At 44.7% G+C, this 18,740-nt stretch overlaps 1 protein-coding gene across 18 annotated transcripts in view; it reads right to left on the minus strand.

The window, feature by feature from the left end:
• MICAL3 (microtubule associated monooxygenase, calponin and LIM domain containing 3) overlaps positions 1–10,879 on the minus strand; it is a 340,878-nt gene extending 329,999 nt beyond the window's left edge. For 16 of the 18 annotated variants that reach the window (XM_068277276.1, XM_068277295.1, XM_068277293.1 and 13 more), the window contains exon 1: positions 10,605–10,879. The gene's annotated coding sequence lies outside the window, so the exon portion shown is untranslated. The remainder of the gene's footprint in view (positions 1–10,604) is intronic. The other 2 variants (XM_068277274.1, XM_068277272.1) reach the window with 2 other exon arrangements.
• Between the last annotated feature and the right edge of the window lie 7,861 nt (positions 10,880–18,740).

The following is an 18,740-nucleotide window of genomic DNA, read 5'->3' on the forward strand; positions in this document are numbered from 1 at the left end:
ATGTATGGCGCCAATATTTTATTTGGAAATAAAGGTGCATTGTTTCATTTTTGCGTCGATCATTATTGACAAGCTTATAATTTAAAAAATACTCGTAATATTCCCTCTTCATGTGCATATTTAAAAAGTTCAGACCCTTAGGTAACTAATTATATATTTTTTTTTTTTATTACAATTTTTTTTTTCATTAAAAATGTTATTTGGGTAATTTTTGGTGTGGGAGGTAAACAGTTAATTTAAAATGTAATAATGTGTGTTTATTTTATTAAAAAAAATGTATGTAAATGTAGTTTTACTATTTGGCCACAAGATGGCCACAGTTACATTTTTGTTTTACTCCTGGAAGCTTCCAGGAAGTATGAAACTTTTTTTTTCTCAGAAAGACCGCGGCCTCTGAAAAGAAGCCGTCGGTCTTTGTACTGGGGACTTAGATCAATGAATGGGAACTAAGTTCCCATTCATTGGTCTCCGGGCTAACGTGGGGCGACACGGGAGCACGCGGGCGCGCTGCAGCACAGCAGCAGCCGCCTGGACGTGAAAATCACGTCCAGGCAGCATAAATGGTTAATGGATCCCAAAATGTTATTTGCTTTAGCTGCAGCTGCCTGGCATAGAATATGATTCTTTATTTTGTTGTCAACAAGCACTCCTAACTCCCTCTCCCCATCTGCACGTCTGATCTGCAACTACGGGAAACATTTGTTGAAGTTATTGCTGCCAAATGAGGTTCAACCAGTTAGTAAATCCAAGGGTTCACATACTTTTTCCACCAGAACTGTGAATGTTTACATGGTGGGTTCAATAAAAACATGGAAACATTTAATTATTTGTGTAATATTAGTTTAAACAGACTGTGTTTGTCTATTGTTGAGACTTAGATAAGGATCAGATCACATTTTATGACCAATTTGTGCAGAAATTATCACGCTTGGTACAGTCGTATAATATGAGGATCAGGTAATCGTAGTCAAAAACGTAAATAAGGTCAAACATGTGTGGTCGAATAGCTGCGGTACAAAAGGCTGAGACAAAAGCTAGGTCATTTAACAGGCTAGGATCATACACAGGTGGTCAGATGGCTGAGGTACAATAGGCTGAGACAAAGCTGTGGTCGTTTAACAGGCTAGCTAGGGTCATACACAGTATATCAGAAAAAACAACAAAGCTAGTCTAAAGCAGTGTTCCCCAACCCTGAAATCAAGGCCCACCAACAGTGCATGTTTTGTAGAAATCCACAGAGGTAGGTAATCAGCTCTGCTGAGGCACTAATTACCTCATTTGTATATGTTTGTGGTTTCCTGCAAAACATGTACTGTTGGTGGGCCTTGAGGACAGGGTTGGGGAACTCTGGTCTAAAGGATAGATATACTGTATATCGCAAACACTGCATATATATCTATTAGAGCAACTAGGCTAAACACATATAAATACAATGCTATCACAGAATGACAGAGTGCCCAGCACCAGCGTACTGAATGCTATCACAGGCAGTGAGCAACTGAATGAAGAGAGCTTATATGCAGGTGGAAAAGATCACAAAATAGCCCAGAAAAGGAACTGGCCAATCAGCAAAAGTTCCAGCAGAAAGGTGTCAGCTGACCAGTGTGTCAGCTGACACCCACTAGACCAGCCTCCTCAAACTATAAGAACTGCTCTGGGATGGGCGCGTCCCCCTGGGGAGGCTCGAGGAACGTACATGCTGAATCACATCCGCAGGGGTGCTGGGGATGCCGCTGCCGAAATATGAAGAGGAAGCTTCCTGCAGCAGCCCAATACTGCCTGAGCCCTAGCTGAAACCGCTGACAGGTAAGATCTTTACAGAAATCCATATAATTCCAAAAGGGTTCACATACTTTTTACTGCTAATGTATTATAATGCATTCTCAGACATAGTCACAACTAGTACAGCGCTGGCAGACATCTACAGGCATCTTAGTTGCTATTTTTACCCATTGTTTTAGGGCCCGTTTCCACTATCGCGAATCTGCATGCGTTGTCCGTATGCGGATTCGCATAGCCAATACAAGTGGATGGCCCTGTTTCCACTTGTCAGTAATCCTGAGCACCCCGCAAACCGCTATGCAAATCGCCGCTAATGTATTTAATAGGGAAATCGCATGCGGTTTTGGCATGCGTATTTTACCACGATTTCGCATAGAAACTAATGTTAAATCACACAGGCAGTGACATGGTTAATATCGCATAAATACTAACCTATGCGAAATTGCGGTAAAATACGCATGCGGAATCGCACCCGCATGCGATTTCGTCAGTGGGGAATCAGCGGCGATTCCGCACCGCACAAGTGGAAACGGGCCCTTAATGTTTCTGACAGACATGTGCACCACAAGATGTTTTTTTTTTCCTTTTTTTAAAGGACTTACGAGGCCAAAATGGCTAAAAAAGCCAAGTACCCGCAAGATGTTTAAATGCACGGAGGACGCCGTCCGCGCCCTCCGTGCAGTTCCGCCGGGTCCCCTTCCTGAAATAGCCCCCCGTGCCGATCGCGACCCCACAGGCCGGGTCTGGCTCTCATGCCACTCCCAATATGGCCGCCGGAGCTGGCCGCGGCTGTGCAGTCCGCATTGCCGCGAGTGCGGCTGCGCAGCTCTAGGGCCAACCCCTCCGATCCACGTTACAGTGCGTGGTTCGGGGGGGTTGGCCCTAGAGCTGCGCAGCCGCACTCCCGGTAATGCAGACTGCGCAGCCGCGGCCAGCTCCGGCGGCCAAATTGGGAGCGGCATGAGAGCCCGACCCGGCCTGTGGGGTCGCGATCGGCACGGGGGGCGATTTCAGGAAGGGGACCCGGCGGAACTGCACGGAGGGCGCGGACGGCGTCCTCCGTGCATTTAAACATCTTGCAGGTACTTGGCTTTTTTAGCCATTTTGGCCTCATAAGTCCTTTAAACAATCTTTAGATGTTTTTCTTTGTTAATGTTTTTTATATGGATCTGGAGAAGACGTATTTGCACATACACACGGTGTGTGGGGGGATGGGGGGTTTAGGAAGAAACCCCTAAAGGTAGGTAATGCATTTCATCCATTCCCACTGCCCACGCTATTTAAAAATGTCCCTTAGGGGGAGGTTTCATTTCATACAGTATATTTTGTAAAATAGGTGCTTGGATCCTTTAAAGTGGACCTGAACTAAGAACTTCCTCTCTGCTTTAAAAGATAAGTAACAGCCTAATAACCTTTAAAGAAAAATATTTATTTGTTACAGCTTACAGAACTCCTGCAATAAATCTGCAGTGTTTCTACTTCCTGCTTTCATAGAAGCAGACAAAGGCTTAACATCCTGTGTTAACATATTAGCTGTGTCTGCTGAGGACTATCAGATTTCTGTGCTGGCACAGCTAAGAGATCAAGTTACACTTGTGATTACTTGAAGATGAGAGGGAATTGGGCAGGGTCTTCTCTCTCAAAACACACAGGGTGCATTTCTCTCTGATTCTGTGCAAGAGTCCTGTGAAAGAGTTCAGGTCCACTTTAAGAGCAAGACCCTCTTGTCATTATAGAGCTAGCCAGTAGGCTGCGGTCTCTACAAACACTGTATACAGGATCTTCTCAAAAAATTAGCATATTGTGATAAAGTTCATTATTTTCTGTAATGTACTGATAAACATTAGACTTTCATATATTTTAGATTCATTACACACAACTGAAGTAGTTCAATGTCTTTTATTGTTATAATATTGATGATTTTGGCATACAGCTCATGAAAACCCAAAATTCCTATCTCAAAAAATTAGCATATCACGAAAAGGTCCTCTAAACAAGCTATTAACCTTATCATCTGAATCAACTAATTAATTCTAAACACCTGCAAAAGATTCCTGAGGCTTTTAAAACTCCCAGCCTGGTTCATTACTCAAAACCGCAATCATGGGTAAGACTGCCGACCTGACTGCTGTCCAGAAGGCCATCATTGACACCCTCAAGCAAGAGGGTAAGACACAGAAAGAAATTTCTGAACGAATAGGGTGTTCCCAGAGTGCTGTATCAAGGCACCTCAGTGGGAAGTGTGTGGGAAGGAAAAAGTGTGGCAGAAAACGCTGCACAATGAGAAGAGGTGACCGGACCCTGAGGAAGATTGTGGAGAAGGACCAATTCCAGACCTTGGGGGACCTGCGGAAGCAGTGGACTGAGTCTGGAGTAGAAACATCCTGAGCCACAGTGTACAGGCGTGTGCAGGAAATGGGCTACAGGTGCCACATTCCCCAGGTCAAGCCACTTTTGAACCAGAAACAGTGGCAGAAGCGCCTGACCTGGGCTACAGAGAAGCAGCACTGGACTGTTGCTCAGTGGTCCAAAGCACTTTTTTCGGATGAAAGCAAAATTTGCGCGTCATTCGAAAATCAAGGTGCCAGAGTCTGGAGGAGACGGAAATGCCAGAGGTCCAGTATCAAGTACCGGTCAGGCGCTTCTGCCGCTGTTTCTGGTTCAAAAGTGGCTTTAACTGGGGAATGTGGCACCTGTAGCCCATTTCCTGTACACGCCTGTACACGGTGGCTCTGGATGTTTCTACTCCAGACTCAGTCCACTGCTTCCACAGGTCCCCCAAGGTCTGGAATCGGTCCATCTCTACAATCTTCCTCAGGGTCCGGTCACGTCTTCTCGTTGTGCAGCGTTTTCTGCCACACTTTTTCCTTCCCATAGACTTCCCACTGAGGTGCCTTGATACAGCACTCTGGGAACACCCTATTCGTTCAGAAATTTCTTTCTGTGTCTTACCCTCTTGCTTGAGTGTGTCAATGATGGCCTTCTGGACACCAGTCAGGTCGGCAGTCTTACCCATGATTGCGGTTTTGAGTAATGAACCAGGCTGGGAGTTTTTAAAAGCCTCAGGAATTTTTTGCAGGTGTTTAGAGTTAATTAGTTGATTCAGATGATTAGGTTAATAGCTCGTTTAGAGAACCTTTTCATGATATGCTAATTTTTTGAGATAGGAATTTTGGGTTTTCATGAGCTGTATGCCAAAATCATCAATATTAAAACAATAAAAGGCTTGAACTACTTCAGTTGTGTGTAATGAATCTAACATATATCAAAGTCTAATGTTTATCAGTACATTACAGAAAATAATGAACTTTATCACAATATGCTAATTTTTTGAGAAGATCCTGTATTTGTTTTGTTTTTGTTGTTGTTTTTTTTACTTTATTTAGGAAAAAAAACTGAAGCATGACTTGCCACATGCAAAACAGGCACTGAATTCAGTGGCCTGCTAGGGAATCACGTTTGTTTTACGTTCATTCATGTTCTGTTCCAGCATTTTTCACACATTTAAAAATTGGATGATCTATTGCTTTTTTCTTCCCTGAGAGTATTTTGCCACAATCTCAAAAATCAGGAACAAATGCAAAACAATTGCATGCAGAAAACATGCCCACGAAATCAGAAGGACAAATGTGCCTAAATAACTTGACTGGGATTAAAATGAAATGTACTGTATGAAAAAAAACAACAACACAATTATTGTGCTTGCAGTTTTGCATCTGTCCACATATGGTGCTATAATGTAATAGTGGTCACATCTAGGCCTGACCAGCTCTGTCTCTGGCTGATTATATGTTACCAAATAGTGACTAGTGATGGGCCGAACCTCCGTTTTTAGGTTCGCGAACTTCCGCGGAAGGTTCGGTTCGCGAAAAGTTCGCGAACCGCAATAGACTTCAATGGGGAGGCGAACTTTGAAGAATAGAAAAAATTATGCTGGCCACAAAAGTGATGGAAAAGATGTTTCAAGGGGTCTAACACCTGGAGGGGGGCATGACGGAGTGGGATACACGCCAAAAGTCCCGGGAAAAAATCTGGATTGAACGCAAAACAGCATTTTAAGGGCAGAAATCACATTGAATGCTAAATTGCAGGCCTAACGTGCTTTAAAACATCTTGCATGTCTATACATCAATCAGGTAGTGTAATTAGAGTACTGCTTCACACCAAACTAACTGTGTAACGCACCGCAAGTTACCAGCTGTTTGTGTCGGCCATGCTGGACTACTGTGCAACATGGCGAGATTGCTCTTCCTCACTCAGTGATGTCAGGTAATGTGTGACTGCCTTATCAACTTTCCATGGCATTGTTAAAAAGCTTACGTTTTGTTTTTAAATTACATTTTCTACTTGCTGTGTACTTGTTCAGTACCGCTACAATGAGAATCCTATGGAGGCGGGCAAGTCTGGCATTGTGACCCCGGGTAATGGCCAGGGAATGAGGGTTTGAATCCGGTGTGGAGCCTGAGCAACGGCTACCACTACACATCCAAGTAGGGCAGCAAGCAGGCATGCACGCCCGCCCCGAGGTAGTGACCAAAAATAACAATACAGGAGGAGGACTTTCGAGGCCCTGCTGTGTATTTGAATGAATGTACTTTAAATCCTTTAACGAGAACCAGTTATGGCGGGCAAAGATGACACCACATTCCTTTCAGGAGAATCATATGGAGGCGGGCAAGTCTGCCATTTGTGACCCCGGGTAATGGCACACACAGGTAGTCACTGAATGTGCTGCTGCTGCTGCTGCTCGCAGTGGGACACACAGTATGAATTAGCAATGCTGTCTAAGCAACACAAGTGTCAGTTTCAAACACAGAAAAAAATAAACTGATCACACGAGCAGGATAAGCTCTGAAAAGAGCTGTTCTGGGGCGCTATTATAGCAATAAGATTCAGCTAGGAGCAAGCTAAGAAGGAAAGAGCCTGACTAATCTGTCCCTAGGAGAACAAGTCTGCAGCAGCTGTCCCTAGTCTGTCTCTAGCAGGCACACGAGTGAGGCTAATGGCCCCCAGAGCCTGCCTTATATAAGGGGGGGTGGGGCTCCAGGGCTTAGTATAGCCGGATTGGCTACAATGCGCCTGTTGACTGTGATGCAGAGGGTCAAAGTTGACCCTCATAAAGCATTATGGGGAGAATCGAACTTCCGGGAAAGTTCGCCTTCCCCGGCGAAGGCGAACCACCCTGGGTTCGCCTGGAACTGTTCGCTGGCGAACACGTTCGGCCCATCTCTAATAGTGACATGACTGCAGTCTGGTTTGTCCTATTATACTACAGCATTGGAGCAAGTTTATCTCAGTTCTCCAGCCTTGGAGGAATTGGAGATGCGATCAGCGTTGCAGCACAGCCTCACCATTGTCTCCAACCCCGTCCTTTATTGTGACTCTGGCGTTCAGCACACAGCGGCAAACAAAAAGATCAGTGTTCCCTTCCTTGTGACAAATCAAACATGACCTTCTGAATGTGTCACGGCGACCGCAGTGGACAATATGCAGAAGAAAGTGCAGAACTCAAGTTTATAGGACAGGACTGTGTCTGTTACTATATAACTACTGGAGGGATTAGATTGTGAGCTCTTCTGAGAGACAGATAGTGATAAGACCAAATATAGTCTGTAAACCGCTGAAGATGTTGGCGCTGTATAAATACTAAGTAATAATAATTAATTACCAAACAAGAAACGCTATTCTACCATATGTTTATTCAGGTTGCCCCATCACCCTGTTACCCCAACAAACAGCTTCTTGATTTGTAGCTGGTCACTAATGAGATTAATGTTATGGTAAATTAAAAAAGTGAACCTAATGAGTCAGCAAAGTGCATGTAAGATGGCGAGACATCTGGGAAGTGGTGTTGCATTCTCTGCAAAAACGAGTACATAGAAAGTAGGCTTCACTGCAACTGTTATTGTGCATGTTATGTGGTACTGTTATGACAATGAATCCATTACAACGCACTGCTAACATACTGATGTGAACGTACCATTACCATATAACTGTATTCCGTTAGCAATACAATTATATTGACTGACGCAAAGCAGCACAACCAGTGGTGCTCATCCAATATTCGGGTATCCGAACTATCCAGATAATCCGAACTTTTTCCACTATCCGAACTTTGGATTGGATTCCAGATATCTGTGTAAATCCGAATAGCATTATCCGAGCAAACTCGGATTTCCATGTGAAAAACCGAAATCCGGGCGGATAGTTAGGATATCTGAGCAGAGGCCTTCAATGGCTAAAATCCCTTTTGGAGAGAGAGAGAGAGAGAGAGAGAGAGAGAGAAAGAGAGAGAGAGAGAGAGAGAGAGAGAGAGAGAAAGAGAGAGAGAAAGAGAGCGCGAGAGAGAGAGAGAGAGAGAGAGAGAGAGAGATTTTTTACCTTCCACAATGTTTTGGAAACACTTCCGGTTTTCTATCCGGATATCCGAATCCGACCGGATATTGGGTTCGGATATCCGATTCTACTCGAATACCCAAAAGTTCGGATTTGGATATCCGATTCGGATCCGGATATCTGGGTATCCGGATCCGAATCAATTCGGATTTTAAAAAGGGGTATCCGAGCACCCCAGACCACAACACCAAAGTGAGAAGTAGCATGTTTAAGTTCCTCTTTCATAGTGTGCCTAATTTTAACCATTACCCTGCCATGTGGTAACAAGGGATGGTCTATATAATGCAAATAATTCAGCTTTGATGCAGTATTATGCAAATTTTATATGCAAACGTATGCAGCTTGAAAATTAACCAAGTAATATCCCACATTGGTGGTATTCGATTGGTACATTTTCAGGCAGCTGTGCACTACAAATTGCTTAATTGTGCTTCTACTCAGAATTATGTGCATCTTATTGACCATCCCTAGTTTTGAAATACGAAAAAAGTACAGGTTAGCTCACCACGTAGTTATGCTGAAGTAGTTTTTTTTTCAAAGCACTAGTCAACACAGAATTGACAATTGTTTCAGAGCCACAGAGGGTCCCCTTCATCAGAAAAACTGTAGACAGGCGTTCCGATGTTCTGTTTACACTTGTTCTGTGAAAGGGGGCCTTCTGTGGTTCCAAAACAACTGTAAATTCTGTGTTGCCTGAGGCTGGTTTCACACAGCGTTAATAAAGCGGTGCAGTGTGATGAACACATCGCACCGCAAAGTTAAAGATAGCCTTCGGGGACTACCACAGCAATGTGCGGTAATCCCCCTTCTGGCTGCAAGCTAAGCAGGAAGTGAGGCTCTCTAGCGCTTACTTCCTGTGGCCGAAATCCGAATTGCACAGAGGAGTATTGAAAAAATTCACTTCTGCAAATGTGCGCTGCAACACAAACACCAACAAACATTGCATCGCCATAGACATACTGTGTTTGCTGCACGTGGTCATGCATGTTGCCCACACGGTATTGAATGCCCCATAGACTTTAATTGGCGTAGCGTTAACCCTGCTGCAAAACAGGGTAACACAATGTGCCGGTGTGAAAGGGGCTTTATGCTTTGAAGATTACGTTGTTTAAGCATACCTATGCGGTGTGCTAACCTAACTTGGACTTTTCTTGCTTGAATGGGTGTGCTTGCTTAGGACCCAGGTTATTCACCCCACCTTTGGAATGGTGTGCCACTCCTAACACCGCTACTTTAGTTTCAATATACTTTCCAATCTAACATTTTTTATTTTTTTTCCCTAGAGTTTGACTTTATCGAATCAGGTAGTGAGAGGAATATAGTTGCTACCAACTTTATGCCATCATAAACAATGTAAGTTACCCCAAAGCAGCCTAAGCTGGCACCGTCGTAGCAGCAATGCTATGATGTGCGCCCAGCGCAGCAGTAATTCAGTGATCCGGCATTCGCCAGACCCCGAATTACACCTTTCTCTGAGTTGTTGCAGCAATAGTATTTAACGCCGCTGGGGAGTTTAGTGGCAGCAGGGAGAATCGTCATTCAGCTCATCCTGCGCCCAACTCACCGGCAGCTGTACTATATGTACGCAGTTACCCAGTTGTCATTCTGATCTTTTGGCGGTTCTTACGAATTATACCGTCTGAAGAGTTTGGCAGTTCCTTGTTTAAGTTCTGTTTACTCCACTACCAAGACTTAACCCTTTTTGAAAAGCTGAAAGTCCTGGCTTTCCATTACACCAGGTCCTGTGTCAGTGTAATGCTCTGTTACCAAGTTAAAAGGTTTTGAAGAAGAGGTGTCCACTGCATCTTGAGAGGTGAAGAGGGTGTATAGCTGGGCTGCTTCTTCATATTAATAGTCTCCAGCCCCAGCCAGTAACACACAGAGAGACGCCAGGAGGGTGTAAAGCCTGTCTGCATCTTCGTCTTCTGTAATGAGACCCCTGCGACAGAAGACGACATCTTCTGATGCTGCTGATCATCACTGTTGGGTTTGTCTGGTACTTCTGCAATCACGCTTTGTGCAGCCAAGATGCAGGGGACACCCCTCCTTCAAAACCCTTTAACTTGGCAATGGAGCATTACACTGACGCGGGGCCTGGTATAATGGAAAGCCAGGACTTTCAGCTTTTCAAAAAGGGTTAAAATTTGGTAGTGGAGCAAACAAAACTTAAATAAGGAACTGGCAAACTCTTCAGACGGTATAATATGTAAGTACCATTTTGGCTTCAGAAGTGTCTGATGCATGCCTGGAACAAGCATGCAGTCAATGGATTCATAACACCTGATATGCATACTTATTTTGGATCAGGAAGTGATGGAGGCAGAAGATCAACGTAACAGACAGGCAAGTGGTGTTTTTAGTTATTTAAAAGACATTCAGAAATACTTTTGTCACTTTGAGTCTCCCATTAGGTCTCATGTTCTTACCTTCAAGGTGTCATATTGTCTTCCATCATGGAAAATTCCCCCATGCATCCACTAGTTCTGTACCCCGTGAAGGCTCATGTTGCTTCTGAAACAATTCAGTATATTGTAGCGCTGGTAGTTTTTACCTAAAACGGCTGCAAAGAGAACAATGAGGTTACTCCTACCTCACCACGTATACACCAGATCAAAATGTTGTGTCTGCCATGTAAACAGAATATTCCCAGGGGATCCCCTTTTCCTGTATCCAAGATATATCAACGCCCCTCGTCTCCTCCTTCCCCATTTGCTACTGCATGATGATCCAGAGGCTCATCATGGTTACCATGACAACAAAGAAGGAGCATGTCCCCCCCCCACACACACACACACACTGTTTTCTGCTGCACTCCCAGGACACCTTATATTTCTTCCACAGCAAAGGAAGATATGACAGCAGAATCTTCACTCACTCTGTTTTTAGAAATCATTGCTTACTAATTGCTTTGCATTCCATCTGATGTCCATCCACAAAATCCTGACATTCCATACAGCAAACCTGTCTCCTTCCAGGACAACTGAGCATTGGAGGAACAATATGACAATTGCAGGATACCTTCAGTGAGCACCACACATCAGACTCATCAGCTGTTATGGCAGATCTGGGTTATAAAGGCGGCCATAGATATTTATCCTGTTGTTTTTGTTGTTTTTTTAATTTATATTTGTTTTGTTTTACACTTTCTACAAAGTCATTAAGGGACATTTTTTTAATTTTTATTTAAGTATTTATATAACGCCAACATATTATGCAGCGCTGTACAGAGTATATATACAGTATTGTCTTGCCACTAACTGACCCTCAGAGGGGCTCACAATCTAGTCCCTACCATGGTTATATGTCTATGTATGTATTGTGTAGTGTATATATCGTAGTCTAGGGCCAATTTTAGGGGGAATCCAATTAACTTATCTGTATGTTTTTGGGATGTGGGGGCAAACCGGAGTGCCCATAGGAAACCCATTCAGACACGTGGAGAACATACAAACTCCTAGCTGATGTTGACCTGGCTGGGATTTGAACCGGGGACCCAGCGCTGCAAGGCGAGAGCGCTAACCACTACTCCACCGCGCGAGCCGGACATAAGAAATTTGTTTTATATCAAAATACATGTGAAGTGAACTTACATCAGTTGTATCTCAATATAAAGCTAACTTCTTAAACCCTTGTAAAGTCCTTTCACCAATTTTTATGGGAAGTAGTAATGAGGTTAGTTCTGACCTCTTGCCCACTGTCCTTTTGTCACCACCGCCACAAACTGGTCTCAGCGTTCACCCATTCACTCAGCATTCAATACAGTGATGCAGCAACCGCCAGAGTGAAGACTTAATTGTGTATTTATACAGACCTAACATCTTTCACAGCGCTTTGCTGAGAGTATGTACTACTTGTGTAATCATGTCACTACCTGTCCATCAGAACTCCATATAGAACATCAGAAAATCGACAAATACACACACTAACATAAAGTGCTCATACAGAAGGCTTCCACCAGTGCTTAGATACAGGAATAAGGCCTTTTTCAGACGGGAGGCTAAACTGGACACTGGTCAGGCAGTTCAGCATCCCATCTGCCGGCCACAAGCATGATTTGGGTGCAATTAAAATGCAGCCAAGTAACAGTATTTGTAACACCATGCATGTTAGTGAGTGACACTGGGTGGCGTTACTCGGCGGCAGAGAAACACAACATGCTATTTCTGAGCACAGCTGTGGCAGATGTGACTCCATGGGGGGCCGTCTGTAAATCGCCTGTAGTGAGTGCTAACAAGTGCCTGGCTGGTGCCAGAGAGCAGCTGAAAGGTGGTGAATGTAGTGCCCATTTGAAAGAGCCCTTATCTGCACATTCTCCCAGGGCCCAAGCAATGGTTTCACAATGGAAAAAATACTGCCTAGTAGTCACTTGTGTGAAATACGCTATTTCCCCCGAAATTAGGACATCCCCCAAAAGTAAGCCCTAGCAGGAATTTTAAGCATACCTAAAATATAAGCCCTACCCCGAAAAATAAGCCCTAGTGCCAGTAAGGGAAAAAATGATGGCAACATGTGTTATTACTAGAGCCGATGGTCTTGTTGGCGGCAGGACCAGGGCTCCGTCATTGGCATAATAACGGAGCCATCATACCACCTGCGAGACCATTGGCTCCAGCAGAAACAAAAGTTGTTTTACTTCTTCCCCATAGGCTGACGCACGAGTACCAGTGGCGTAGCAATAGGAGTTACAAAGGTCTCGACCGCATCAGGGCACTTGGGCCAGAGGGGCCCCTTAGGGCCCTCCCTCAACTGCAGTAAGAGAAGGATGCAGGGAAACATCAGAGGGCATGGGGGACACCAGGAGGACATGAGGGACAGGGGAAGACACAGCAGAGGACATAGGGGGACATGGGACACAGGAGGACAGGGGATAGAGAGTGATACTAGGACACTAAAGGTACAAGGGAGACACAGGGGCACACAAGAGAGTATATGTATGCCGTCAGTGAGTCATCAGAATGATGGCTCTTCCTGCTGCCGCTTAATTCCCCGGGGGTGTTAAATACTATTCCCCCTCCAAGTTGTAGCAACTTAGAGGGAGATGTAATTCGGAGTCTGGCTATCGCCGGATCCCCGAATTACTCTGTGGGGCGCCTTCAGAGCATTGCTGCTATGAAGGCGCCCAGCTGCGGCGCTCGGCACTGAGCGCCATGTGCCAAAGTTACCTGCTTTGCACAAGAGGTGAATCCAGCAGAGGAAGAGGCAGAACAGTGGGGAAGGCAGGAGGACTCCCAGCACATGAACTTGTGTGTTCATATAAGACTTCTCCTGAAAGTAAGCCCTAGCACATCTGTCTTATTGTTGGGGAAACATGGTAGTCTTCATTTTGTAGCTTTGTCAATTTCTAGATGAATATACTATAATACCACCTCCTATATTGGTTTGCACATTCTATTTAATAGATGATTTTACTTAATTTTCTAGAATCAAAATGAGGACAACTATAGTTTATACACAAATATTTCCTTGTTCAGTGGCGGACATACGGCCGTGCAGGCCGTGCAAGCGCACAGGGGCCCCTCAAGCTCCGTTTTTGAGGGGCCCATTAGGCATTGCAGGCGGTTTTTTTTTTTAAAGTTTTTTTATCCCCGGGGGGCCCGACTCTTATCATTCCCTCACCTCAGCGCCCCCCCCCCCCCCCCCCCGTTATGCCCGGCGCCGAGTGGGAGATACAGCTATTAGTCTCCGGGCTGCAGCAGACACTAGAGCTCCAGCCGCCTGGTCCACTCCTGTCTCCTCAGCAATACCGCTCTGCACTACTTCCTGATTCAGTGCGTGCAGAGCAGTATTGCTGAGGAGGAGACAGGAGTGGTAAGTCCTAAAGACCAGCCCTATAGGTATAGATACAGCCAACAATATGCTGAACGTAATATTGATAATTCAAGATACTGGATAGATGTGGTACTATCCGTGTACAGGTTGCTATATATAAATGTATTACTACAGCCTCAAAATAAAGGCCTGCCTGTGACCACAATGGAGGTCCTTGCTCATCCCCCACATCCAGTCTGGTGTGGTGTGGCTATTCCATTGCGTCAAGAGCACCTGTCAACAAACAACTGGGTAGTGGTACTGGCCGCTCTGATTAGCTAGTCAGCATGTGCCCATCAGAGAGGCCCCACAGTATTGTACACACTGAACCCAGAGCGACGGAGGAACATATGGTAGTGAAGTGTCTATTTACAAAGTGCTTGTATATTGAGTCTCGACATGTTTCACCTATACGGCTTTTTCACAGAGTGCTATACATATATACAATGACAGTGCTACCCCCACCAGAATTATCAGGACATCCCCAATTTGAAAAATTTGAATCAAAGCTCTAAAGAAAGGTAGAAGCATACACCGAGGAGATCAAGAATAGAAAACAGAAAAAGTTCGCTCGAGATAGTTTAGACTTTAAAGTGAACCAGAGACGAAGCACCCTCATGTATTTTACCATAGAAATCAGTGGGAACATTAGAGAAAACACCTACCCTGCCCTCTGTTTCATCCTCACTGCTAAAAGTGTCTGTTATCTAGCTGAGATAAGAATCCCGGACTGTGCATTGAGTCTGGCTTTGCTATAATGACTCAGCTATAATGATTTCTGAGCAAAGCCAGCAGGGGGCAGGCTTGGACTTGAAAAGACACAAAAGAACACAGTCTAAGCTATAATCTTTCTGTAGCAAAGCCAGCCGACTGCTTAGTCGGGATTCTTATCTTAGAGGTGATAACAGGCAAATTAAACAGAGAACAATGAAACAAAGGGCAGATTAGGTGTTTACTGTCATGTTCCCACTGATTTATAAGATAAAATACATGAGGGTGCTTCATCTCTGGTTCTCTTTAAGAACAACAAGGTTTACACGTGGGCTGAGAAAACACAGGGGACAGGAGGACAGGGGAGTCAGCAGACGGGGGCATCAGAAAGCGAGAGCCAATCTGAGTGCGAATCAAACACATCAGGTACATCGACCCGTCAAAAGACATACAAAAACAGGAATAGAAACAAAAATAAGGATCACAAACACATCCCCAAACACCACCAAAAGAAACCTGTGACCAGTACCGACTCACAGAACGTTTTTTTAGATATCCCGTTGATAACACCGGACCCACAATGTGTAGGCGCAACAGGGAATATGGCGACACCAAAGCCACAAGGTCTGAGAGACCGGAAAAAATGGGGTTACACCGGACAGAAAAGAGGGAAAACACACCATCAGTGGTAGGCCACGTGAATATGGTACACACAGACACAAATGTTATGCGTGTGATCAATCTGTCTTCAACAGTTATGTCCGCTGCTCAAAATTCTCTTTTATCGAAAGGTCTATCGTATGTGCCAGTTACGAGATATAATGCCTTTGAATGGGTAAAAGACGTGAATTTATTTGCCCGTAAATTGGCTCTGATCAAAATGTATGAATCAAGGGAAACAAAAGACAAAAAAACACAGAAGTCTGATAAAGAGGCCCTGGAGGCTTTGGAATATCTGTTAAAAGAAAACACAGAGGGTATGAGTGATATGGCACCACCTAGTGGGGAAAAGAAAAAAAGTACATTTTGTCCATCGCTGACACAATACCCCCAAATCAGTGCTTTCGTTGAAATGGTCACGAGAGCACTGAGAAAATTGGAAAGTGAAACGTTCCACACTCCTATACATGACAATCTAAACAGAGAGGAAAGAGTGGCCCTTGAACAGCTTAGCAAGAATGACCAGCTGGTCATAAAACCTGCTGATAAAGGGGGAAATGTGGTAGTGATGGATAGAACGATGTATGAACAAATGTGTTTGGAACTTCTAACTGATGAACAACAGTACATCAAACTCTCTAGTAACCCACTTAAGCTATACCAAGAACAACTTCAGAACCTGCTAAAACTAAGCTTAGCAATTGGGGGTCTCGATACTGATGATTATGAGAGACTCAAAAAATCCACCGAACACCCGGTGATGCCCGTCTTTTATGCGCTCCCCAAAATTCATAAAGAAAGATCTCCACCCCCTGGGAGACCGATAGTGTCAGGCCGGGAGAGTTTAACCGATCAGGTGAGCCAGTACGTTGACAGATTCCTCCGTCCATTTGTGGAGTCATTACCCTCCTATATACAGGACACAAAAGATGTCCTCAGACGACTCCACGATATTACAGTTGCACCAAACACCATGCTGGCGAGTATTGATGTGGAGGCCTTATACAGCAATATAAGACATGATTTGGGATTAAAGGCAGTCAGACATTTTCTCTCAACCAGGGGGAATCATCTTGCCCAACACAACAACACCCTGATTGGCCTGCTGGAGTTCATATTGACACACAATATATTCTGGTTTGGTGGGAGGACATACCACCAGCTCAGGGGCAGTGCGATGGGGACAGCGTGTGCCCCATCGTATGCAAATCTGTTCCTGGGCTGGTGGGAAGATACCATGGTCTTCTCAGAGGATCTCCAGTTCTATACGGCACATATAGCATACTGGGGTCGTTTTATAGACGACATCATAATCCTCTGGGAGGGCACACGTGACCTATTCACTGATTTTGTAATGTTGCTTAACAATAACGATATTGGTATGAAGTTTACATACGAGGTAAATGAGAAGTCGATTAATTTTCTCGACCTTAGTATTAAAATAGGCGATGATGGGAAGCTAGAAACCGAGATATTTCGAAAACCGACGGCCACAAATTCCCTTCTCAAATGGGACAGTTCACATCCAAAATCTTTACGACAGAGTATACCGATTGGGCAGTTTCTGCGGGCTCGCAGGAACTGCTCCAGTGAGCAATCTTTTGAACGAAAGTGTAGATTGCTTACTTCCAGATTCTGTCAGAGAGGGTTTCCTAAAGAGGTAATCCAGAAGGCATATATACGTGCAAAAAATACACCTAGAGAGGAAACATTAAACAGTAAAGCAGATAGATCCCTAAGCAAAGGCAGGGACAGGACAGTGACAAATGAAAAACGAATAACACCTAGACTGGTCCCAACATACACAGAACAGTCACATACGGTGTTTGAAATTGTGAAACACTACTGGCCTATTTTGAAAAAGGACAAGGATCTGGCTAGTATACTTCCCTCGTCTCCATCCATCACATACAGAAGAGCAAATAATCTAAGGGACATCCTGGTCCATAGCACCTTCTCCAAGATCCAAACACCACACAAGACCTGGTTACCAACTAAACCTCATGGCTCCTTCCACTGTGGGAAATGTAAGGCCTGTAGATATATGCCAACTATTAAGAAGTTCAATTCACCCATAAATGGGAGATCCTTTGAGATCCGCTCTTTTATTACATGCAACACTAAAGCGGTTGTATACGCCGCCAAATGCAAATGTGATCTTATGTATGTGGGCAAAACCACCAGAGCCCTAAAAGAACGGGTCCTGGAGCACATTGGAGATATTAAACACATAAATGATACATCGTTGGCACGCCATATGAACCAGGTACACCCCCGATCCAGATTTGATATAATGTTTTGGGGGATTCAACACTGGGAAGGAAGCATTAGAGGAGGTAATCTTGATAAGAAGTTAACGCAAATAGAATCGCAATGGATCTATCGATTGGATACGATTGCCCCTAATGGTCTAAATGAGGACTTTAATCTAGCATGCTTCCTGTGACCTGAATCAGGGAGCATTCATTTGCATCATCATGGTTTGACAATCATGTTTTTTTAAAATTTAATCTTTTTCATACATATTCTGATATACATATCTATATTTATATGTTTACAAGTCTATCCTACGACAGATATGTACATATGGGGATGATTAATTGTTACATCACACTTTCCTATCGTAAATAATGGCACACATCTGCAGAGACCGATGTGGACCACAATCTCCACCTCATCGAGGCTACCGATTTCCATGTGTACACACATGAGATGCACAAGCAGTGCTCAATATGTGCGCCGGGACCAAATGGGTCTGAGAGGCACATGTCCCAGGCAGCACTATGATATAACTAGGGAACAGATGCATACGGATATATGCCCTTTGATGTAGTGATTGTAGTGGTGTACTAAGTACAGTTGTTGTATGTGTCACTCGGAATAAAGGTGGAAAGATGATTAATACCAGATAAGTATTGCCATTTAAAGAGAACCCGAGGTGGCCTTGTATTACGTAAGTGGGGCACAGAGGCTGGTTGGGCACACTAACACCAGCCTCTGTTGCCCCATCGTGTGTGTCAAAGACCCCCCTGCTCGCCGCTATACCCCCGCAAAGCTGGCGACACGCAGCGTGTCGCCAGCACAATGTTTACTCTAGCGCTGTCTGTCAGCGCCGCTCCGCCGCCTCCTCTGCATCGCCGCTACCCGCCCTCGTCCCTTCCCTCCCGCTGATTGGAGGGAAGGGACGAGGGCGGGTAGCGGCGATGCGGAGGAGGCGTGGGAGCGGCACTGACAAACAGCGATAGAGTAAACATTGTGCTGGCGACGCGCTGCGTGTCGCCAGCACTGCGGGGAGTTTAGCGGCGAGCAGGGGGGTCTTTGACACACACGATGGGGCAACAGAGGCTGGTGTTAGTGTGCCCAACCAGCCTCTGTGCCCCACT

Source organism: Hyperolius riggenbachi, chromosome 3, assembly GCF_040937935.1.
Source record: "Hyperolius riggenbachi isolate aHypRig1 chromosome 3, aHypRig1.pri, whole genome shotgun sequence".
In the NCBI taxonomy this organism is placed as follows: domain Eukaryota; kingdom Metazoa; phylum Chordata; class Amphibia; order Anura; family Hyperoliidae; genus Hyperolius; species Hyperolius riggenbachi.